Source organism: Periplaneta americana, chromosome 13, assembly GCF_040183065.1.
Source record: "Periplaneta americana isolate PAMFEO1 chromosome 13, P.americana_PAMFEO1_priV1, whole genome shotgun sequence".
NCBI lineage: Eukaryota > Metazoa > Arthropoda > Insecta > Blattodea > Blattidae > Periplaneta > Periplaneta americana.
The window spans coordinates 126,202,552-126,228,008 of record NC_091129.1 but is presented as its reverse complement, the minus strand read 5'-3'; the positions used below and the strand labels follow the sequence as shown (position 1 = coordinate 126,228,008).

The window sequence follows — 25,457 nt, the reverse complement described above, 5'->3', positions numbered from 1 at the left end:
CATGTTCTGCCCATCTCAAACTTCTGCATTTAATGTTCCTAATTATGTTAGGTGAATAATACAATGCATGCAGTTCTGTGTTGTGTAACTTTCTCCATTTTCCTGTAACTTCATCCCTCTTAGTCCCAAATATTTTTCTAAGCACCTTATTCTCGAATACCCTAACCTCTGTTTCTCTCTCAAAGTGAAAGTCCAAGTTTCACAGCCATACAAAATAGTAACAGGCCTGTAACTATTTCATAAATTCTAACGTTACGCTTGTTTGAGAGCAGACTAGATGACAAAAGCTTCTCAACCGAATAATAGCAGGCATTTCCCAATTTATTCTGCGTTTAATTTCATCTCTAGTGTCACTCATATTTGTGACTGTTTCTCCAAAATATTTGCATTTTTCTACTTTTTCAAAGGATAAATTTCCAATTTTTATATTTCCATTTCGTAGTATGTTCTGGTCACGAGACATAATCATATAATTTGTTTTTTTTTTTTTTGGGTTTACTTCCAAACCTATACCCTTACTTGCTTCAAGTAAAATTCCCGTGTTTTCCCTAATAGTTCGTGGATTTTCTCCTAACATATTCACGTCATCCGCATAAACAAACAGTAATGAAATACAATATTATTACATTAAAGTATACAACGAAAACTAATTGTTATCAGACACTGTAACAAATTGAGATTTTTATGTAATGTACAGTAAACTAATTTTAGATGAAGTGTGTTGATGAGAAGCTCCCTTGTGCGGATAAAAAAACGTTCTGCTATTTACAATTTTAACATGAAGAATCACAGTAACTCTGTGTTTGGTAATGAGTTGTTTGCTGCAGTGTGTATTAAATATGTTTGAAACAGCAACAAACATTTTGTTTCGAGTAGCCAGAAATAGTTTGTTTGCCGCAATTTGAGCCTACCCTTGTGTAGTTAGCCGGTGTGGGTTTGGGAATGCGCCTAACTTGGGGTTTAGCGCCATAGATCTTGAAAGATCGCAGTGCTGGGTCGTAGTGGCCCCCTCCCGAAATTCCATTCCAAACAGTAACTTTTGATTTGCTTCAAACAGGACTTGGAAATACCACGAGGTGCATTACATCAATTGCGGAAACATGCTACACCGATAAGAAAGCTAAAGCCATGTAATTGATGACACAGCTGTAATTCATGTTTTTCAGGGAATTCGCTAGCTTGGCATGTACAGGTGTGTAGATAGCAGACTTCCACGTCGTCACAGAGACAGTACGTAAACAGATACATAACAATCACAACCACCTAATTTAATGTATCACTTTCACAAACGAAACAACACAAATGATATCCCATGCACTATTTTAAGGAAGGCATGGAACTACGATAATATGTTCTATTCCAGTCAATGATAAAATATGTGTCTGTTTTCAATTTAGTATATACTTATTTTCAATGCAATTATTCTACAACAATATATTGCATAAGATGCAGGAAACTGTGCATAGCAATTTTCATAAACTAAAAAGATTATAATGGGTAGGCCACAGCTCATAAACAACACATACCAAGGAAAATCCTATAGAATGAGTAGATATTTTTAAGTTACACAATAGTTCGAATGCAGGTAGTTTACAGGCAATGACCACTGCAACTTACATAACATGTATTATTTAAATACATGTTATGTAGAAAGTACATTGACATTTTTGAAAAGATGTGAGAGTTTATTTTTTTTATAACTGTAATTTACTTGAAAACTTGGATGTTACTCGTATTAATGTTTTTTTTTTTGTCATCTAACGACGCTGTATTAACTACTGGATTATTTATCGTTGATGGGATTGGTGATATCAAAATGATATTTGGCGAGATGAGGCCGAGGATTCGCCATACAGTTGGAGAAAACCTCAGAAAAACTCAATCAGGTAATCAGCGAAAGTGGGAATCAAACCCGCGCCCAAGCGTAACTCCGGATTGGGAGGCAAGCGTCTTAGTCGACTGTGCTACGCCGGTGGATCGTATTAATGTTCAAATAAAGAACATAGCAAAGTTTTGTCCTCTTAAAATATTGATTGTTATTTGGCGTTTATTTGTTAACAAAATAATTTGATTTCGTAATTATAGCCTATCGTTAGCAAGCCTATAAGGGAGCGGATGTTGATGAAAACTCATCATCTTATTTTTCACATTAGGACGATGCCTATTAATACAGAAATCCTTTCTATTAACGTAAAAGAAATCAATTTCTTATATTGCATTTTTTGACGTTTTTCTACTAAAAGGTCATTTTTACGGTTTTCGGCATTTTTTGGTCATTTTTAATATTTTGAAAAACTTTTAGCCTATATCATTTTGAATGCATGTTACTTCCTTCTTTACATATAGGTCTGTTAAATCTTTTTCTAAGCAAACAGATTAGTAGTAGGTCCTACTAGTAATTAACTACTGAATACGTGAATAACAGTGAAGTTTGAGTTTTTTAGTTTGGAACAAACTAAGTCCATCCCTCATTTCGCTGAAATCTTCACTTCACACAACAGAAGTAATATAAAATGCTTGACGTTACTTTAAGTGAGGGCTTTGACAGCTACTGTTCTTTTGTTGGTACGAGGGTGTCTTTAGAATATATGTTTGGAAGGGGTGAAACTTTCACCGTTTCCTGGACAATACAACGTTGTGTCCCCAATATGGTTCGGAAGGGATGTAGTACATTAGACAATATTTTTAACACAAAGATTGCAAGAATGCATGCTGCGCTCACAATTTGTTTTGTCATTTACACTCCCCATTTGGAAGGTTTGGTAACAAAAGTGAATAGCGGAAGGAGGAGACGGAAAATGAAGGCACTAACATGGACCACCCTTGATTGAAACACATTGTAAACCCTCATTAAAATCTTCAACTTGTTGCATGCCCTTTTCCTTTATTTTAGTAAAATTCCAGGACGTTGCCTCCTCTTTCCGAGATTTGTAGGGCAGTTACTGAAACAAGGTGACTAATTTCTAAGAAGTTGTGGTGCGAGTACTTTGAATAATATTTAAATGTCATTTTCTTTTAATTTTATGTCATTTTTCCATTATCTTAAGGGCATTTTATTGATCATTTAAGTAGATTTTAGGTCATCAACATCCGCCCCCTACCTATAAGTAAATTTAAGATTGTAAGTCCAAACATCCATGAAGACTAGAGTTCTCAGAGGCAGTTGGCAGCAACTGTACTACTGACTTATCCGCCGTGTGACACGTGCTGTTCACGCAGAATATTAATTGTAACATTTAGAAACGATTCCAAACAATAACTGATGCGTATTTTAATATTGTATCATAGCGTGTTATTGCAAAATAAATTATCAAAGTATGTGATATAATTTTTTTAATTCTTCTATGTTATTTTAGTTGTTGATCTTTGTAGCTTACGTCCAGCATATCCTGATCGAAGAAAGATTATCAATGATGATCTTATCTTCAGTACATGATGAAATTCTTGCATGCATACTACGCTTAACTTCACAGATACCACATAATCATGCAGTACTTAAATATGCGTTTAAATGGAGCTTCTAATATGTTTTACCGTAGTTTCCAAAATATTTAAAATGCACTCGTGCAATCCATACCAGATCTAATAATATTTTACTCATTTTGTGGATGAGATAATATTGATTGGGTTCGAAAAAAATATTCTCAATAGTAGAACGTCATGTCTTTAAAAAGTAACAATCAACACAAAAATCAGAAGATTAAGGTCTGTTCTTTCTTTTTATTTATTTAATTTATTTGGCTGCAGTGCGTTAAAATGTTGAATGACAGCACTGATCTCCGGTCATTTCGCTATCATTCATTTATCAGCATACAATTTTGTACATTGTAAATTGTATGTCTACTTCCATTACATACACACATTTTAAAATTTTACATTTATTTTAAATTGTTTATTTTCCTCATTCGCTTTTCTAGTACTTTCCAAAAATATGTGCCTAAGTTTTTCATTAGCTGTTCATTCGTAATTCTTGATAATTAGGCCTATTTTGGCATATATAATTTCATTACTAAAATGTAGTCTAGCCATTTCTTTTTCATAAGATTGCGTTCAGTCCAATCTGTCTTAACACATCTTAACAATGCTTTGTATCTTCCATTTCGCCAATTATACTTTCATATTACCTTACTACATTCTTTACATATTTTTTTAAATAACAGTCTACGAGTATAGCTACGTAATTGAAGAGCGTATTTCCAAAGTGACGTAAGTGAAAGTGAAGTGGGAACTCAACAACTACAGACCTGTGCTTCTAGTTGAAAGACTTTATGTATCGCTTGCCATCAGTAGCTCACGGCCAGATACGAATACTGTAATAATTGGAGTTGTGATCATACTGTATTGCACACAGAAGAAAAATGTAGTTTATTTATATTTGTGATTTTGTGAAACCATATACTTTCACCTACCATATCCAATGGAATGCATTGAAATTAAATACCGAATGATGTTTTTGTAACTGTACGTACAACTGCTGCAGCGACGGTCAGGTAGCCAGCAGATAGCTACGGGGAAGCGAGAGAGCACTAGGGGACCCAGCTGCCTAGATAAGTTGCGCGGACAATACTCCAGTATGACACACTCGCCGGTTCCAACTTTTCCGCTAGATCTACCGGATTTTAGATACGTAATATCTAACAGAGAAAAATAGTTGACATACAGAGTTTAGCGGTTATTTATCTTCTCACAGTGCAAAGAAACATTCCTTTACATTGATAACATAAGAATTCAGGGGGATTTCATTCTTCCCTGGCGGTTTTCCCTGAACTTGTATTGACAACACTGCTAATTATCGTCATCATTTCGTCATTTACCCGATACAATTACTTACTTACAAATGGCTTTTAAAGAAACTGGGGGTTCACAGCCTGCTTCACATAAGCCCGCCGTCGGTCTCTATCCTGAGCAAGATTAATTCAGTTCGTATTATCATATCCAACCTCCCTCAAATCAATTTTAATATTATCCTCCCATATATGTCTACACTACGCATCTAAAATCAGGTAGAGCTATCGAAAAAGCCACTAATTTGACAACATTGGGACTGCCGGGCGTATCGCACTAGTGTACAACCTCAACGGTGTATTCTACGTTGAAAATTAAAACACATTAGATTGAAAACTATATATTTCCAACAGCTTCCCCCTCTTTCCATTTTTCGCTATCTGTACTAATAACGGAGTTTGTCTATGTCGCTGGACTTTTGAATCACGCTGTATGCGTTTTAAATTATTTTCAATTAAAGGGCGACACCCCCGAGCCCCTCCCTCCAAAAATCGCTACTAAAAATATTGTGTATCTTCAAGAAAAAATAATCCAGTATTACTGTAAACATAATAATAATAATAATAATAATAACAATAATAATAATAATAATAATAATGATTTATTTAACCTGGCAGAGTAAGGCCATACGGCCTTCTCTAACACTAAACCAGGAGTAAAACCGCGTTACAAAAAACACTACAAATTTACAAAGTACACTACAATTTTACACACAAAACTGAATAAGATAATAATAATAATAATAAAATATAAACAACAAGTAAGTAGAAATCAGACATAATATATAACATACAGAAAGAAAGAAAAAAGCATAATAAAATATGAACAGCAGGGAAAAATAAATGAGACATATAAAGTATAAAGTATAAAAAATAAGACAATTAATGATAATAATAATAATAATAATAATAATAAATAAGAATAGTAATAATAATAATAATAATAATAATAATAATAATAGTAATAAAATAGTGCAGTACAAAGCATACAATGAATACAATATTTTTACGTACACACAGTAAGGAAAATTATGATTATATATAGCTCAACTTATCACATTATAGATATACCATTATCGGAAAATATGAAAACAAAAATATAAAATAAGTCAAATATCACTAGAACGTAAAAAAATGTGAAAACGTGGAAACATGCAATACAACACTTGTCATAATAGTAAGTTAGTTTGGCAACTCGTTATAAGATAATTTTCTAACTTGGATTTGAAAGATTTCAATGTTCGGCAGCCCTAAACATGTGCACCTACTTGTGATTTAAGTGTTTAGCACTTTTGCAAGCGTTTTGATGTCTAGTATTCCTTTCTCTAAAATTCGAATTCTTTTAAAAACGTATTTATTAATAAGAGAACTCATGTTCACATGGACTTCAGAATCACCACAACAAATCTCAATAGGCTATAACTCGTAAATCAGACAAGTATAAAAATTGACACCCACTTGTCTGTCCCGACAAAATGTCTTCTTATCAAAATGAATTAAGCCGTAAGTTTTTATTGTCTTTCTTTCAAAGGTGCTCGTTATCTGCGATTTTCAGAAAAAAAATTTTAACGAGATTACACGTAATTACATAGATCATGGCTGAGAGTATACAATGTTAAGTTGTAATTCATGACATATAATACAATGTTATGAGCTGTAATTATTTATATAACGATTAATTAAAGAAGCTAGATAGTGAAATGATAAAGCGATAACGAAGACACGTCACAATCAGAGTGACAATAAAACCATAAATACTCGGATAAATCCCACTTTAAAGTGATTGCTTTATAAAGTTGTCGGCCTGGTTGGCATAGTTGGTATAACCACAGTCTACTATATACAGACACGAAGCTTGAGTTTTGAGGGTGCTAGAAACAATAGACTGTGACGGTACTATTTTGCATTGCCCGTAATGAGGCGATATTAGCGATCCTAGTGGTGAGCAACTATCTAATGTTTTCATATTTACTACGTATTGAGCTTCGCGACTGTATATACTAGACTGTGGTATAACGCTTGACCTTCTATGCCCGAGGTTGCGGGTTCGATCCCGGGCCAGGTCGATGGCATTTAAGTGTGCTTAAATGCTATAGGCTCATGTCAGTAGATTTACTGGCATGTAAATTAACTCCTGTGGGACAAAATTCCGGCACACCGGCGACGCTGATATAATCTCTGCAGTTGCGAGCGTCCTTAAATAAAACATAACATTTTTAACATTTATAAAGTTCAACAGGTTGTTAGCCACTGACGCAGCTCAGGCGGGAAGGCGATTAATTACTGATCCGGAATTGCGCTCGGATGTGAGTTCGAGTCTCACTTCGACTGATTGTCGCATTGAAGCACACTTAAATGCCATTGACCTGGACCGGGATCCCAACCTCGGGCATAGAAGGATAGCATTCTACCGACTGTGCCACCCAGGCCGACTCAATATTATTGGTAAATAAATTGGGTGATTAACAAATGCGGGGAGTATAAAGACAGAAATACTCGTAGTTAATTTAACACAGTATAATCCTAAAATACTTCCTGTGGTATTATGGTATTAATTTTCAAATGAATCCAATTCTCTATAATTACATATTACCCATTATTTTCTTACAGTTCGTTATTACATTTACTGTTACTCCTAGTGGAGCATAGGGCATTTTTTTAAAACATGTCCAACGGGTTTTATTGTTGGCTGGACTCTTCACCTGACTCCAGTTCTATCCCACTCTTTTGCATTCTTTAACTTTTTTTTTTTTTAAGATTTCTTTAAAAGGCTCCCTTCGAGCTTAGGTATCCAGTCAAGTGTCCATATTTCCTTACAGAATTTCTCTAAATTTTAACATGAAATTTTAGTAATTTTATTGGAATTATGTAACGTATGTTTTCTTAGAATTAAATACTGCAAATTAAAAAAGGAATTACTCAATTTGCAATTTTATATTTCAGAATATTGATTTTGAGAGGAACCTCCTATGTCAAAATTGAAAACAGTGAGTAAGGTACGTGGTAAAATTGTATTATTACACTTAGGTATGTTTCATAGAAATTGAGAAAGTGGGGTTTAATGTAAACCCCTTAAAAGTTTTAAAGATGTAGTTTAACATTGACAGAAGAGAAATGTGTTTAAAGCCGAGTAAAAGTTTTTGAAAAATGCACCACTGAGACTTGAAGATTGATCCGTGTAGTTGGTAATCAATACCAATAATAACTGATCACCAATCAGTCAATTATTACCGGTATTGTTAGTCTAAAGTAGATTTTTAACCTTTCCTTTACTTCGAGTTGTATTACTGTGCTGCACAACTTTAAATGTCTTGTCCGCTTAAACATTTTTAACATACCGGTACTGATACATACCACACAAAATAATACATTAACGCCTTCACTGCAAATATTGTTTCCAAACTCATTAACATATTTACGCAATGATGCAGATAGCGATGTTTTTATGGGCGGCATTCCTCACTAAATTGAATATATGTTTAATGATTCAGTCATGTTCAATGTGACGAATTTGACGTTTGCAATGTAAAGACTATTCAAACAACGTCGATTAAAGGTAGGTGCTTACTTACCGGAACGGATTCGTTCGGTGCGTTCGGATTTTTATTATTGTATCGCTCACCTGTCTGAATTTCCGAATTAATCATCTAATAGTGTTGTTATTTACCGACAGAGCGAGAACATTACTTCGTTATAGTGTTCTAGAATAAACCTGGAGATAAATAAGTAGATATGAGAAGGATGTATTTTTAATTGCGTTACTTTTGAAAGAATAAATATCAAAATAAGCTTCGCGTCATCCATTTCATTTATGCCTTCAATATTACTTCGATTGGAGGCCTTGCAATCGATATATTGTCATGACTTTCTTCATTTCGATCTTGATTCGTATGGAAATCCGTCTACGTTTCTCTGGCCAGAATTCTGGACGGAATACCGTCACGCGGACAGAGGCGATACGGCCAATTGAAATTCGAACGCGCCGAACAAATCCATTCCGGTGAACGCCTGCTTTAACCAGAAATGTCTGAACCGCAAGTGGCAAATTAATAGTCATTGTTGACGATATATGAAAAGCATTCAAATTTGACATACTATTTTTTTTTTCATTCTTATATAAGCTTACAGACAAGTCTTCTTCATAAAGCGCTGCAACTTTATATATTAAAAGTTTTGGTCTTCTCAGAAATATTTTCCTCCACTCTTTTTTTACTCCTGGATGCATTTTTATCCACTTTTTAATTTTCTTGACTTTAAAACCTTTTCCATCTATTTTTGGATTGCTCTGTGCTCATGTTCCAACCCGTTTTCATTTAGGCTTATATATTTAACTAGCTAGCTAGCTAGCGAGTACAAATTAAAATTATGAAACAAAAATGTTTCTAGCCACTACCGTACGGTGTGGTCTTAGCCAATAACATAACATAAAATTTACAAGGACAGTTTGCTAAATACAGTAAGTTAATTCAAACCAATAAATAACACACATGAGCAAAAAAATAAAAAAAGAAGAAAGAGAAAAAGAGAGAAAAACACATTTAATATAAATTGACAATCAGACAAAAGCCAGTGATATTCAATAAAAACATGAATATAGACCACAGAAATAAAAGGTAAAAAATACACACATTTGTTAACATTATAATATTATGAATACTTTTATAAATTTCTTTTTTAAAAGCTTCAATTTTAAAATATTTCAAATTTGGAAAATGGTTTTTTAATTTTATTATAAAGTCTTGGGCCGAAACTAGCACCATGTTCAAGAGCTGCACTTGTATGACATTTAGGCTCAATTAATGGGAAAGTAGACTTTTATCTTCGATTACGATATTCATATCGATTAGATTTATGTTTTATTTGATTTCTGTGTTAGTAAGTTAGTAAACTATATTTATAAAGTTCTTCAATAGTTAATACTTTAAAATCTGTATAAATTAAATTTGTTGCGTAATCAATATTTTTGATTAGAAAAAAATTATTTAATTAACTAACTTTTTGTTTGCCACTCTATACACATGTCCGAACCATCTCAGTCTTTGAGATTTAGTAAAATTTGTAATATTTCTTTTTCTCCGAGTTCTCCAGGTATCATCCTTAACTTTAAATTCTTCTTAGTATTTTCCTTCCAAATACCTACACTCTACTAACATATTTTGTTTCTACGAATCCTTGAATGTCCATGTTTCACACATGTCCTATTATTGAAAAATTACCTTCATTTTCTAATTTTATTCTACTTAATATCCATATATTTCATATTCTTTAAGAACCTATTCTTACATTTCATGCGACTAAAATATATTAATTTACATGTCATTGTATAATGCAGTGCGTACAAACAAAATACCAGTAAATGTAATAACGAATTATGTCTCTAGTCAGAGAACACAGCAACGCCAATAAATTTAAGAACCGAAATTATTCCTCGCCATTTTTATTTAGTACCAAAAATTTTAATAGAATCAATTTTTGTTTTTGTTTGTATACTTTTGGTGAAAGAGGCCGTAAGTTTATAAAGTATATAGCCTAGCCTAACGAACACTTTTAAAACTTTTTTTCAAGTTAAAACTTACCAAGAATATCACGTTTACATTATATTTAAATTATGTCCAAAGGATCAGGCATTTTTGCATATAAATCCGAGCTCTTCTAATCACCATTGCTGGTTGTAGTTGTGGTGGTGATGATGCTATGATGACTAGGATGATGATTATGATGACTGTGATCGTGCCCATGATATTTAAGTGATAATGATGATGACTACGATCCTATTACTAGTACTATACTACTACTTTATTGGCATTTAAGGAACCCGGAGGTTCATTGCCGCCCTCACATAAGCCCGCCATTGATCCCTATCCTGAGCAAGATTAATCCAGTCTCTACCATCATATCCCACCTCCCTCAAATCCATTTTCTTTCTCTTCTGTAGGGGCGTGAGCATTTATAACTACGATATCGCACCATCTACCCTTAAGTACTAAATACGATAACCTGTCACTGATAAATTCGACCTTCTTTACTGCTGATTTTATTCTCTTATGTACAAAGAATCCTGTTCCTAATTGGTGATTATCGTTTCCTTCCCCATAATACAACAAGTAATCGCCTACTTTTGATATGCCATTCCCGTCTAACCTAACTTCTTGTACTCCCACGAAGTCTATTCTATATCTAGCTAGACTAGACGGCAATTCGGAAGGCGGGTGGCCACTAGATGCGCCGTAGCCTGTATGGCATGTGACGTCACAAGTTTGAACAGGAGAACCAATCAGAATCAGTCTATAACAAGCACTTCCTGAGTTCGTTTGTTCACGTGCGAGTGTTTCAATACTTTGAATAAATAAAACTAACATTTACTATGTGTATGTAAGGTAAATAAATGGAAGAAGAGACTGTAAAAACACAAGTATTACACAAGCAGGCGCGGAAAATAGTGTTTAAGGTGTATAATTATTATAAAAACGTTAACGAGCAGAACGCTGCCGGCCATCTTGATGCTGGCAGCAACGTTGCCAACGTACAAGAAACGACTGCAGAAGCATGTGGTGTGGGATTGAGAAACGTGCAAAGAATATTGTTAGTGAAGGAAAGAGGGTTTGTTTGGTGTCATGCTTACAGTAATCAACGGCTAAGGTCATTATTGTCTTTTGATAATTTAAATTCTTTCCTGCGCTATTTGTATTGCACGTGCTCGTGAAGTACGGTGTGGCAATGTTGTACGCTGTCTTGCTCTCTCTATCTGTCTCTCTCGACGCAAACGCTAGCAGACAACCCGCCTTCCGAATTGCCGTGGACTCTAGTTCTTTTGCTACTAATGTTACCCCTCCTGTTCTATAAAGACTAGTTACGTTCCATGTACTAAATCTCAAAACCTTATTCCTTTGCTGTGGTCGTGCCAGAGAATCAGTCCCATTCCGAGGCTTATTTGAAGGATTCGTAACAAGCTGTTTTTTACGGTGATGGGTTGTTAGCCCTTCGCCCAACCCCCAAGCTGGAGGACCACCCCTTATCGGCTGTCCACGACTGCTTATTCAATATATTCGCAGCTACCCTCCATATCTGGAGGCCGTCTCCTCTATCCGCAACCTGAGGACGCGGTGGTGGTGGAAATTATAATGATTACGATGACGGCGACGGTAAACTTTCATTAGCGGATATATGATGAATGAATAACTTAAGTTATGCATTTGAAAACAAAATGTACTTCAGCTTTAAACACTTGACAATTAAACAGTCCCTGCATCTTTGTTTCGTCTCTTGATGCTTATAGGAAGAGGCAAAATTCACGATCGAATACGTTATACAGTATGTTGCTTTACAAAATAGGCTAATAAAAGGTGAGTTACCAATGAAATTATCATGGAGCTATAGCCTACTTTCTCAATGTTGTTAATGTTTTAAAAGAAGATATTCACAGTATCTTAAGAAAGATCACGCCCATGCGAATCCATTATACTCGGAAAATGACAGTCAACACAAATAAGTTAGGTGACTGCGGCTACAATGATATGAGTATTTAAGCTATATTTTCAAATTGTAATGAACTAATGTATCTTTTCGAGTTAATAAAATTTGAATTGATTTTCTCCTTCCATTATTTTGTAACGCAAAAATACAAGGGAAGGTCAATAAGTTTCCGAACTGTCCTGAATGTAGGCAACACACAATACATAGGAAACGGAGAAGTTATCTAGAACCAGGGACAAACCTGTAATCTATACTAAATGCATCACTTAAAAGCCAGAGAAGAAGACTAATCCTAAGGCGTATATGGAGAGATTCCAGGAAAAATCGCAATTGGTCCTTGACACATTGCACAAAATCACATGTAGAAGCTCAGTTCTTAAAGACAAACTGACGCTGTTTGATAGACTGATTCAGCATGCAACAAAGCAATGACCTTCAGTGACACGAGCATGTATATTTATCGGTACAATAAATACAAGTGCAGTTCGGAAATATATTGATTGCACCTTGTATAACGTATCCGATAATAACTTTTGGCTCTTCCTGTATATCAATTCCACGTCAGCTTCGAACAGATGTGACTGATAACAGCGCGATAGTAGATCATTGTAGTGCAGCGATGCAACAACACATTCAATGTCTATTAAAATGAGTGTTTCCAAGATTAGAGGTTGCTCTCTTACCAGTTTATCACTTATCATCTGGTACTAGCAAATCCCGAGAGAAGAAACTAAATCTGAGGTAAGCGGACAAAGACATCCGTGTTCTGTTAGTTAAATATACATACGCTTTCGAATGAATGAATGAATGAATGAATGAATGAATGAATGAATGAATGAATCTGTCATTAATCAATACCTATTTGGTGAAATGGCACTTCACAATTAGTATACAATGCCGTCTCCCCGTTTTACAACGCCTCTCGTACAAGTCAATAGATCATTAATTGTTTTAATTTATTATTACATCTCTTCCACTCTGTCTTTTCTTGCCCATCAACATTTTTTCCACTAACCTTACTCCTCTCCTATTACTAGACCAAAATGTTATACTTAGGCCTATAGCTCTGTACCTCCTAAGCTATGGCACATTTTCTCTCACTTCACATCTCTATTTGCACTTTTAGACCTCACTGCTAACTTTTCCACATTTCTACTTTATTTTAGGTCATATACATATACTTTTGCACTTAAGCTTCTTTTACAATAATGACATAAAACACGAGAATCGCTGTTATTTAGTAGAGTAGGTTATTTTACAACGCTTTACCAACATCTTAGGTTATTTGACGTCTGAATGATACGAAAGTGATAATGCTAGTGAAATGAGTCCGGGGTCCAGCACCGATAGTTACCCAGCATTTGCTCATATGGAGTTGAGGGAACACCCCGGAAAAAAACCTCAACCAGATAACTTGTCCCGACCTGGTTTCGCGGCCAGACGCGCTAACCATTACTCCACAGGTGTGGACTCGCTGTTATTTTGCTATTATGATGAAAAGAAAAAGGCATTATTATGGCGACAGAAAAATACATTCAGATAAAAATAAATATTTAAATACAATTTTTAGAAATCTTTCCGATACCAAACATAAAAAATTGCAAGTTTTTATTCGAACAATTTTTGAATGAATATAGTAATTATAACAGTACTTCTAATATCTTTCATAAATAACAAGTAAAACAACAAAATACCAAGTGTGAAGAATGATATAGTTTCCCTTTAAAACAGTATAGATATATAATTTACGAAGTTATGATGTAATTGTGCTATATAAATTCCAATGATGATAGTCGAAGAGTTAATGTTTCCGGAAATGTGTCGTGCAGTACAACATACATGTTATAAACATACCAACAGATAAAACATAAAGAAGCTTATAAGCGCTTGTATAGTCTTTGGATGTTCAGTATAAACCGAGTAAGAGAAACATTTACAACTTATTGATAGCATAGCCGACAACCAGAAGCATCGCCAGATAGGCTATATTTCAAAGAACAAGTGGAATAAATATAGGATTTATTGAATTCACGTGTTTTTACCCTAGTATTGATTATTCTACAATCTAACAGTCTAAAGGAACTTTATATTGTAAGTACATGTTTGAAATCAATATTAATCTAAGGTTAACTGTATAAGAAATCAAGTCAAAAGCAGACTTGTTCTTAACGTTTAACGGAATCCTACACGGATAAAATTGTCCATTTCTTATAATACGATGACGTCACCGTCTGCCACGCGCCTACTACGGCTGATAGTGCCCACAACAAATAGTAACCTAGTTACCTACAAACTAAATCTTCTTGAAGTTTATTTCAAATCCATGAAGGCTAACAAAATTCCAACCCACACAACGCTCAAATGTTTTCAGTTTTGCATTATCTAGACGATGTGAAAAGAGAAAGTATTGCTATGTTGCGAAAAGTTAATTTAGAGCTTTTCACGGAAGTTCTCGTTTTTGCGTGATACCGGAGAAATGGAATGGGTCTGTTAGTCTGTGTAAACTGTACGGTGACATGTGTTTTCTTTTTTTTTCGGGCCAGCAGGGACACTGTTCAGAAATCTGCAAGTAAAATGTTAATACAACAAAAGTAAACTAGCCTACAGGGAATAAACGTGTTTTCCGGGAACTCAAACGAGGACGTCTATTCCCGGGGTACAATACAGTAATTGTAAATGAGATACTGCTTCGAAAATAAATATGGGACGTCTGATCACCCTAGTGTAGAACTATTCTTCCTAAACTAGGGGATAGATTTCATTCAGCACCTACGGGCCGTATTCATAGACATTTTTAGCGCGGGTTTCCGGTGGATGATCAGCGTTTTTCGTATTCATAAACCAGTGTTAGCGATAGGATATGATTTGAATTCTGTACAAATAACCAGTGGATAGCCGGGGCTAGCTTAGTACGCTCGTAGCGCGTGCTGCGAAATGTCTATGAATAGTACCCTTAAAGTCAGTTCAACAGGGAATAACGTAGGCTACATGAAATATCATTTTACTCGAAAAGTAATAGGGCTATGTCTTTATTTTAAAAAAATGCATAAATAAGAAATTACTGGAAAATGACTAGTTTTTTTTTTCATTTTCTCCCTTATCTTTCAGTGAGCCATGATTGTTACGTAGGCCTATGCCTTTCTTGAACGTATATCAATTGTCTGTCGATCGGATATTCATCAACATAACCATAAAAATCTAGGGGAGGGGGGGAAGGAAATTGGCAAATAAAAAACGCACAGTTTGCCTGGACCAAAATAAATGGTACAATAAATCAGTGAATAAAAGACGAGTATTTTTTCTGGACCAAAAATACAATACAAATTAATTAAAATTTGGTTTTACCGTAGACTAAAATAATATGCTTTTAAGCATCGTCGCCATTTTCGATTTACGCCGCCACATCGATTTCCCATTGCGTCACACTCGTTTCCAAGACACCCGTTGGTTGATATTGATATTTTTGCTAAAACTGTTTTAGTACACATTACCGTGGTTTACTGAAGTTATTCCGATAAATTTAATGAAATGCACAGTAGGATATCTTGAGACTTATTTTTTTTCTGGAAAATTATTTACATAATTATGTCTACAACGCGAATATTTTTCAAAATAAATTAGAGATTAAAATACTGTACCTGTCGAATTTTTTTAATATAAGCTTTCCAGTTACGGAAACAGGGGAAAAATCAAGCGTTTATTTCATGTAGGCCTATAAAATGATTAGCATGTACAGAATTATAAAAACTTCTTCGAAGACATAAGAAATCAGAGAGAACAAATAAACTGAAATTTTATAAAGGGTGTAAGTAATCATTTTTGACAATCTCATTTGTTAGAGGAAAGTTAAAATCACAATTTGTTTTAAATGGGCGGTAGTGAGTGACATACGCCGTTTTAAAAGTATTCAATTGGAAATGGTGGTTGAGTGGGAACAGATGAAAAAAGGAACAAACAAAGAAATAAGAGAATCAATTTTGCAATCTGCAGCCTAATCCACTTTGAGTATACACATGACAGTCATACAGACATACATTAATATCAATGGGTTAGTAAGCTTACATTCCTCACGACACTTCGGCGAGAATCTATTCCTCCACCAACAAGCTCGTCTATCCAGCAGGAAAAATGCCAATAAAAAAATTAAAAAATGCAAGACTTGGAAATAATGAAGCAGTGCATCTCAAGTGAACATATTCATGGTGTTGAACAGCAACGTCGTGTGTAAAAAGAGAGAGAGAGAGATTTCATATGATCCCTATCAAAAGAAGTCTTCCTGAACCTTTCGTAAAAACATCTTATGTGAAGGCATGGAGACAAACTTTACAAAAAAATATTTAAGTACCCTTTTATGTCAGATATTTCTTCGTTATCAAGACAGTAAAATGTTTTTCGCTCTCCTGTAAAATTGAATATTTTGAAAGATTGTTGTTCAACATCATCGATATGGCATTTTATGAGGAACTTTTCATCTGGTCTTCAGACAGCAATGCAACGCACGATGACTGAAAACAGTATAGGCCCTATACATCCCAAGTGAAATGACAGATTTCTCTTTACCATTCACGATACTCTCATTTTTTATTCCATTTATCAGTAATATACATTTTGTTTGTTGATTGTGTATGATTTTCAGTAAATTAATTCAAGAATGTCACAAAAATATCTATATCTTATTTGATTTTACTTGTTATAGAAGTGATTCTTTTAAAGGGCAGCTTTTTTCATATTTTAAATCTCAATAAAAACCAAAGTATCCGCATAACGCGTATAATTATCTACTTAGAAACCAACAAATGTAACTTAGACTATCAGCCCATATGACCGGAATGATATTTTCCAGATAGTTTTTCTCTAACATATTTTTGTTAAATTTTCCTTAAATTTACTTTTTCTGGCTTACGCCTTTTTTAAAAAAAAAGCCGATTCAACTGTATCCGATTAAATCGTTAAAACGTGTATTTATAATCGTTCTTTATCAAAAATAAGTGCAGAAGTCCGGTTCACTTGAAAATAAACAATTACATCTGTTTTTTTACAAACGACACGCTTGTTATTCTCGAGTGATAATACACAAATTATTTTCACTCGAATGTTTGCTTGACACGTAACGTAGTTAGATTCTTATTTAAACCACTAATGTTGTATATCGCTCACTCACAAACCTGAAGTGTAACTACATGCAAATTTATCCATTCCTACATATTCATATTTCTGTATCGGTCAAATTTTTATTTTCATAATAACTAATTAAGATTAAAAGCGAATATTATGGAAGTCATATTTTTAACCTTTTTTTCATATTATAATAAGAGTCTAAACACTTCAAAACTTTGAAAACTTCACAGTATTAAAATATATTAAAAAGGTAATAAGACCTTTTTAAGCGGTATGTACACGAAATCGCTGGTGGACAATTATTACATAATTTTCCAAAGAAATTAGTACCCAAAGCCACTTTTCCCAACTTATTCATTTTCAAAGCCGTCTTTCCTAACCTCTAAAGCTTAAAAATTTTACTCTTCTATTTTTTTAATCTATTCACAATTTGTTTAATCGTGAGCACGTTTTCTACCAACCCTTTGTTTCTGGTAAACTTTCTTAAAAGTATAGAAATAACATTTTCAATGTCATATGACTTCACCTTCAAGCAGTGACAATGAAGAATTCATACGCAGAACATTTAGGTCCAAATCAAAGAAAAATTTCGCATGTCAAAAATTAAATTTGAGACATTGCTTGCTACTCCAAAGCCTCATTTACGTCCTGCAACATGATTTTACCTATAGGCCCTAAACAAGAGAAGGCTATTTTAATTGTAATAAAACACTGTATTAAAAATAAATAAAACACTGTATTAAAAAATAAAAAATAAATTAGTAACAATATTCATGTGAAAGATAATATGTAAATACATCCCAGCTCTCTTCCTAAAGTTCGGCAAAATTGTCGCTCGTGTATATTACCAATTGGTACCAGACCAATTGATTGGGCACACGTGTGGAGTTGTTTCCATTTATTACTTCCTTCGTCAAATTGGAAGAAAACTGTCTAAATAGTAATATATCGTTTTATTTCCTTACTTTATCAAGAAGCATGGCGCTCAGATCGTTTCGCGACGTTTTTACAATGAAACAAAAATGTTAAATACTCATAGACTACGATTATCTTTCTTCTTTCTTAATTAAATAAATGAAATATTAAATAATACTTAAAACTGATTTTAGTATTATGAAACTACTTTTTATAGACTACAATTATCTTTCTTCTTTCTTAATGAAATAAATGAATTATTAAATAATACTTAAAACTGATTTTAATATTATGGCACTACTTTTATAATTTTCTTTCTTCTTTCTTAATTAAATAAATACAAAATTAAATAATACTTAAAACTGATATTAGTATTATGACACTACTTTTTCCACAATATTTTAAACACAATTTGTCATTGCATTTCACTTAATATAAAATATGCTAGTCATGACAAATTAGTAAAATTGTGTTATGCAACACAAATTACTCAGATTTGTCGTGTGTCATCCATATATTGATAAATTGTCACTTGTCACTAGTATCTTTTATGCAATAGTCCCCTGGTATTAAAATATCCCTTATGATGTTAAGACTAACGTATAAATCTACGCACATTGTACGCCTCTGAAATAATAACACACGTGGTTACAAACATTAGTTAGGAGAGCAATCATCAGTGAGATAATTAAACATTTACATTCCATCGTACAGCTGTATTTATTTTTTCCGTCTTGTATAACTTGAATCGCTGGCTCTGCACCATCGCTACCGTATCTTCAATGAGAGCCGCAATTAACAAACGTTTGGTGGGAATGGAAGGAGCGAAACAGCAGATCGGCCTATGGGTATAGAAGGGCACTCTACAACACGTGTACATAATTGAAAAAAGAAGGGCCTTGAACTTTCATTTGACTTCTCATTCAGAAGCACCTCATTGTGTGCGAAGGAAGAGATTCATATTTAAAGACGCCTCGAAAATAAGAGATGGTATGTGATGACCATGGCAATGATTATATTTTTAAAAATAACTATTGCGATTATATTTTGAAATGCGATGCTGATGATGATGATGATGATGATGATGATGATGATGATGATGGCGAATACTGATGGTCACACTGAAATAAATGAAGGAGGTAGTATAAAAAGCGCTCAGGATCATCACGATAATATTGACGAAGTTGGCGGTGGTGGAGTTGGTGATAATGATTCTGATGATCACGCTAATATGATATATGATATATTTCGTCACAGCATTTCTTTACATGTAATGGTGTACGTCACATTTCTGTATCCGGTGCCACCATTAACATATTATTACAATAACACATTATTTGCAGTACACGTCTACACAAATACTCTCTATTATTACACTATGTACCTTTTTTTGTTATTTGGTCAATCTCCCCTTCAGTATTTCTCTTATCTTTCATTTGCTATTCTCTATTTATTCATTAATCCTAATATATCTGATATTCTATACTACTTTCACACCCCCTTTATCCTCTAACTACTATTCACTAAAATCTCAATTTCAATTTTTCTCTATAAATTATCATATTGAATTATTTGTCTTATTTGTTCTTTGACCTTTTCTCCTATCTTTCTCTTATATTCATTTACTGTTCCAACGTTCAAATGTTATGCTCTCACTTGTTCACTTCTCTTAACCCTTTCTCACTGATCAGGCTAATAAGATTAAGATGGTAGTGATGAACATGATATTTGCGCAATGATAGTGTTAGGTGATAATGTTGATGGTCTAATATGATAGTAGGCCTAATAGAGAACTTGGTGATGATGTGATGATTATGATGACGACGACCCCGTAATATAAATAAATGTATAGTGGTGACTATGGTTGTGATAATTTTAGTCGATTATTTAACTATTCTGTATCAACTACTAGGTTATTTAGCGTCGATGAAATTGGTGATAAAGTTATGATACATAGTGAGATTAGGCCAAGAATTCGCCATATGAATACCTGTAATTTGTCCTATACTGGGGAAAACCTCGGTAAAAATTCTGCGCTGTACCAGGAATATACTGGCAGTACGAGTAGACTACGTCACCCCCTTTGGGGAATGAAACTACAGTTGTGTTGGTTTGAATGTTTTATTTTTGTTTCGATTTACAAATGGAGAGTATAGGTCTATGATAAAAGAAGTAATTAATGAAGATCATGCAATATATTCTCTCTTCATTTGAAGCGACATTCAGAAATTAGTCCCAGCTCACAACAAATTTTTCATTATGCTTCACTCAAAACATGGCTATTATCACTTTAACATTGCAGAACTCACGATATAACTAAAAGAAACTGCTCGATACGGATAATATTACAAATTATGCAACTTCAGCGCTCTCATGCCCGTAGCGAGTGTCATTGAGCGTGGCCACGCAAGTTGCATTGGTTCATGGCCTATAGGTTAACAACTGCCAAAACTCCGTTGTAGGTTACTAAACCTTACCGCTGCGCTGGAGGCGGAGTCTTTCTCCATTAATCTGAACCATTGTCGCACTGATTGACAAATCAACTGATGCATCACTGCTATCACTTAAACTTCTAACGAAATTATTCTGTCGGTTTCACTAATACATTGGCACTACAGACATATTGTTCTTAGTTATTTTTAACGTGATCAACACATTTCTTCCACTTTTCCATATTCTGCGAAAAGGAGGCGACGGCATCGTTGCTTTACGTTAAGTGGAATTTTTGTTACAATCCAATTGTAAAGACTGGAGACAAGTGAATAAATATATTAGTCTGGCCTTTAAGTAAATGAACCAATCAAACAATAAATGTTTATTTTTAAAGCACTGCTGGGTTTTGAAGATAAATAATGTTTATGTACGCAGCGTTACGTGACGGACCGAGAGCAGTTAGACATAACCTTCAACAAGTGATAATATCTTGTAGACTCATTCTATTAACATGGGGTTTTTTCAGCATAAAGTATAATGTATGTAGACGATTTCATACACTGCAACTACCCACTTATCTTTTTAAGAAAAAAATTATCGATTGATTTTCTACTTCAAAAACATATTTTCCCACACTACAATAGCATAAAACAATCCTCAATTAAGAAGTCTTACAGTTGTCATATTGCGGCAACTCAAACATCTTAGAAATCTGCAAACAATACTCTTCAACATACTTTCTTCCTCATTAGAATCTGACTACTACTTTTTGAGTTATTATTAAGTATAAAAAATGCGAAAATGTTCTACTTCATTGGAAGTTTACTGAGTACCGCCTTCTCTCGTTATTGGTTGACAATTAGGTAGGAGAGGTGAATAGTATATTGTGTCACTCTCTAAGATTGACGCATCCCCAGACCAACGGAGTTTTGTAAGTTGTTCCCCTAACTACTAACAACATTAGTATTCAGTTGTGACTAATAGTCTTGCTGCAGTAAGTAATTGGAATGTTGTCTTTTTTTGTTTTACCACGGATCCTGGAACGGGTGTCCACACTCGTTGCGGAAAAAGACGTATGTACAGCAAAACCAAACCAGATAATTATCCCAAGCGGGAATCTAACACAAGCCCGTTAGTACCATCGAATCAGTAGGCTATCGCCTGCGCTACGCAAATGTTATTCGCGATGATCTTGTTAGTTATCGTGGCTATGATGATGTGATCGCGAGAATACTGGCGATATTGGCAGTAGTGATGTGATAGGGAAGAAAGTGATAATCACTATAGTAGATTAGGAAGGTATAACTACTAAATGATGATGGTGATCACGAGATAGTGTTGGGTGTGGTGACGATATAATCGCAATGATTTTGTTGGTGACGTAATCACAATGATACTGATAACGAAATATGATTCTGACAATAATGATGATACTATTGATGATGATGATGATGATGATGAAGAAGATGATATAAAATGATAGGAATATAGTGATGATAATGAAGATTGATTGGATTGGGTTGGGTTAGGTTAGGTTACGTTAGATTAGGCCGAATTTGATTTGATTGGGACAAGCAGATGGATCCACTGTATTTTGTTTTTAACTTTCATTGCAAACTTCAGGGCTATTAAAATTGCTGAAATGGTGATATAATAATAACGCAAATATGATTATATAAGACTGTTAGGGGAAACCGAAGTACTGATATACAGGGTCAAAGAAAGAAATGTCATTAATATCGGGGGGTTATTCTTTGAGACATTTCAAACAGAAAAGTTTAATACAATTTCGATCGTTTTGCTTCCTTTTCGAGAAAAAAAAACATATGAAACATTTCATAGTGCATTTTGGGAAAGCTACTGAATTAATTCCCAATACTAAGAGAGCAGTGTATTATGATAATAAATGATTGAAAGAGTTTTAGTTTCGTCCTTTAAATGTGCAGAAATTTGATCTGAAGAAATGTAACTTTTCGTTCTGAAAAAGAGTTTTAAAATGTTACTTTCTTCCGGATCAAATTTCTGCACATTTAAAGGACAAAACTAAAATTCTTTCAATCATTTATTATCATAATACCCTGCTCTTTTAAATTGACTGAGCGTATTGGGAATCAAATCAATGACTGTCCCGAAACACGCTATGAAATGTTTCATATAAAACAATTTTTATATTGAAAAGGAAGCAAAAGAAAGTACAATTGTATCAAACTTTTTTGTCAGAAATATCTGAAAGAATAATTCCCAGAAATTAATTATATTACTTACGGTTCACTGTATATATATTTTCCGAAATACTTTTGCTTATTGTGCACAGTATAAAGTCTCTGCTAGAATTGGGTGAGGAATTGGTGGCACATTCTCGTATAATATGCTCAATTAAAATTGTTAAGTAGCTGCTATGACTTAAAATCTTCCGAAAATCGCAGCTAGTGACCTCATTTCCTAATTTGAACCCGTTCGTACATAAGATTGCCCTAAGTACTGTACTTATAATAATAATCCGTGACACTACAGCCCGTGAAGGACCTAGACCGACCAGCCGGCTGCTGGCCTCACGCCCACATGCCGAAGCAGAGGTGGACAATCATCCAACCAGAATGGAGGTATCGTGTGGTTAGCACGATGATCCTCCCAGCCGTTATAGCTGGCATTCGCAACCGGATTTCGCTACCTAGCGTAGCTCCCCAAGTGCATCACGATGCTGGGTGGGCACCGGTCCCATACACCTGCCGAAATTTCATGAGAAAATTTCTTCTCCCACGAGGACTCGAACCAGCGCGCATTCCGTAACGCGAGTCCTAGGCAGGATGCCTTAGGCCGCGACGCCACAGCGCGGGGCTACTGTACTTATAACTGTATATAATATAAATACATATACTCATAAATGCAATATGGTAGGAAGTGTTTTTAGAACGACTAGTTTCTTCATCTCAAAATGTCATAGAGGTATAGAGGAGCCTAACAGACGGGAAACAAAGCATCTGGTCCTACCATTCGCCACACTTCGCATTGCTCTCCAGTCTTCAAATATGTATGCCATGCCTCTGGTGATGATCTGCCGTATCTCACAGATCTATATAATATAGAGTTGTCTATTGTCGTCAGTAAAGCAAGAAACCGAGGGGCTTGGCTTTCTGTTATACAAATCGATGAATCGTCTACAATCCATCACCACTGCCATCTATAAAACTTTGGACAAACCTCGAGGCACACCTATTGCGACGGACGACCGATTCGGCTTCACGCAAATATAGGGATGCCCTATTTTTCGACACGGAGATGATGATAAAGGGGAAATTATGGAGAGAGTTGGTGGAATGACGATCGAAGAATGGGAGAACTCCGGGAAAAATTGTCACAATCTTGGCTTTGTCTTAACACAAATACAACTCCATCATCGTCGAGATTTGAACTCTGTTCCGCGGTAGTCGCAAGCCAACACTTTGCCAACTGATCTATAATACGGCCCTCAAAATGTCATACTAAGCTTGCATTCCTCTTTAACTTTTTCTTTTGCCTGGCGGACAGTACAATATAACTCTCTTAAGCTCACAAGTTATGACGAAAAACAAACCGCAAAACGTAAAATACGTAGCTAAGTCGACGAAGACACAGAAATCTGGGGAGAATAACATTACAGACATACTTGAATTTATTGCGAAAAGTTGGACATTACAAGTCGTAATATGTTAACGCCGATTTTCAGATAGAATAAAACTAAAGCTAGTAGGAATAGTCAAAATGGCTTCAAGATGATGTGCCTTTATTTCCAACTTGACAACAACGGAGAACTTGCTTCAGCTATCATGATTTGCGCCAAGCTCATCAGTCCTTGAACCATTGTTCGCCCGTTAGATCCGTATTCTTATTGCCAGAGTGATTTAAGCGTCTTTTATCAAATTTATCTCTCACTAAGTAATGTTTAATCCCAATTTAAATCTTTACACGTAATAGTTATAGCCCATGCTGCACGTAGGCATAGTGAAGAGCCGTTACATGAATAAAGAAAATAGCAACTGACAAAGGAAGTGCACCGGGTGTAAGTTGAGTTGCTTAATGAGACTCGAGTCATAGAAAATAGCCAGACAGTAGACTCTAAAAAACTGAAATCCATTTTAGTTGACGTTCATGTGTTTAAGAGTTATGAGGCTTCAAAAGTCATGTAGCAATACAATGTCATATATATATATGTGAGCTATTTAAGGCATTTGTATGCCTGTAGTTTACGGCTTGCAATAGTGTGAATCAATTACAGCATGATGGTAACAATAAGAATTTGCACAATGGGCTCATCCCATAAAGGTAAGTGTTCCACAAATGTCACAGTTATCATTCACTAGAGGTAGGAAGTTCGTACCAAAACACAGATTTCAGGTTGTGTACAGCCACGTATATAAATAATCTCACTAGTTGTCTGTTGAGTATACTATACTCTGTTCATATAAACAACTCACGGTATCTCCGCAACTGAGGATGGATGACTTCCGTAACTACATTAGAGCAATATGCACAGTACAGAAGCAGTTTAATTATGTGCTAACGTTTGCAGCGGAGTTATGCAGTTTAGTGAGCGGTTTTTAACTTGGCAGAATTTAAATCTTCGAATCACACGAAGTTGAATGCATAACTTCAAGCTCTACTGGCAATCATACAAGCCTATCAGCAAATGGAGGTACGTATTAGGTGGAAATTATTTAATGTGTATATATAACGTAAAGAAGGAATATTATTTCA

At 34.7% G+C, this 25,457-nt stretch overlaps 2 protein-coding genes across 4 annotated transcripts in view; one reads left to right on the top strand and one right to left on the bottom strand.

Annotated features, from left to right (window-relative positions):
* Rift (Riboflavin transporter) overlaps positions 1 to 25,457 on the top strand; it is a 50,999-nt gene that overhangs the window by 7,650 nt on the left and 17,892 nt on the right. Inside the window, exon 2 of one of the 2 annotated variants that reach the window (XM_069844156.1) lies at positions 7,728 to 7,780. The exons of the other annotated variant lie outside the window; for it this stretch is intronic. The gene's annotated coding sequence lies outside the window, so the exon portion shown is untranslated. The remainder of the gene's footprint in view (positions 1 to 7,727; positions 7,781 to 25,457) is intronic. 2 annotated transcript variants of the gene reach the window in all.
* The window catches only part of LOC138712398 (sodium-coupled neutral amino acid transporter 7-like), a 216,576-nt gene that overhangs the window by 184,069 nt on the left and 7,050 nt on the right, over positions 1 to 25,457 (bottom strand). Inside the window, exon 1 of one of the 2 annotated variants that reach the window (XM_069844160.1) lies at positions 20,768 to 21,017. The exons of the other annotated variant lie outside the window; for it this stretch is intronic. The gene's annotated coding sequence lies outside the window, so the exon portion shown is untranslated. Of the gene's footprint in view, positions 1 to 20,767; positions 21,018 to 25,457 lie in introns of those variants that run through there. 2 annotated transcript variants of the gene reach the window in all.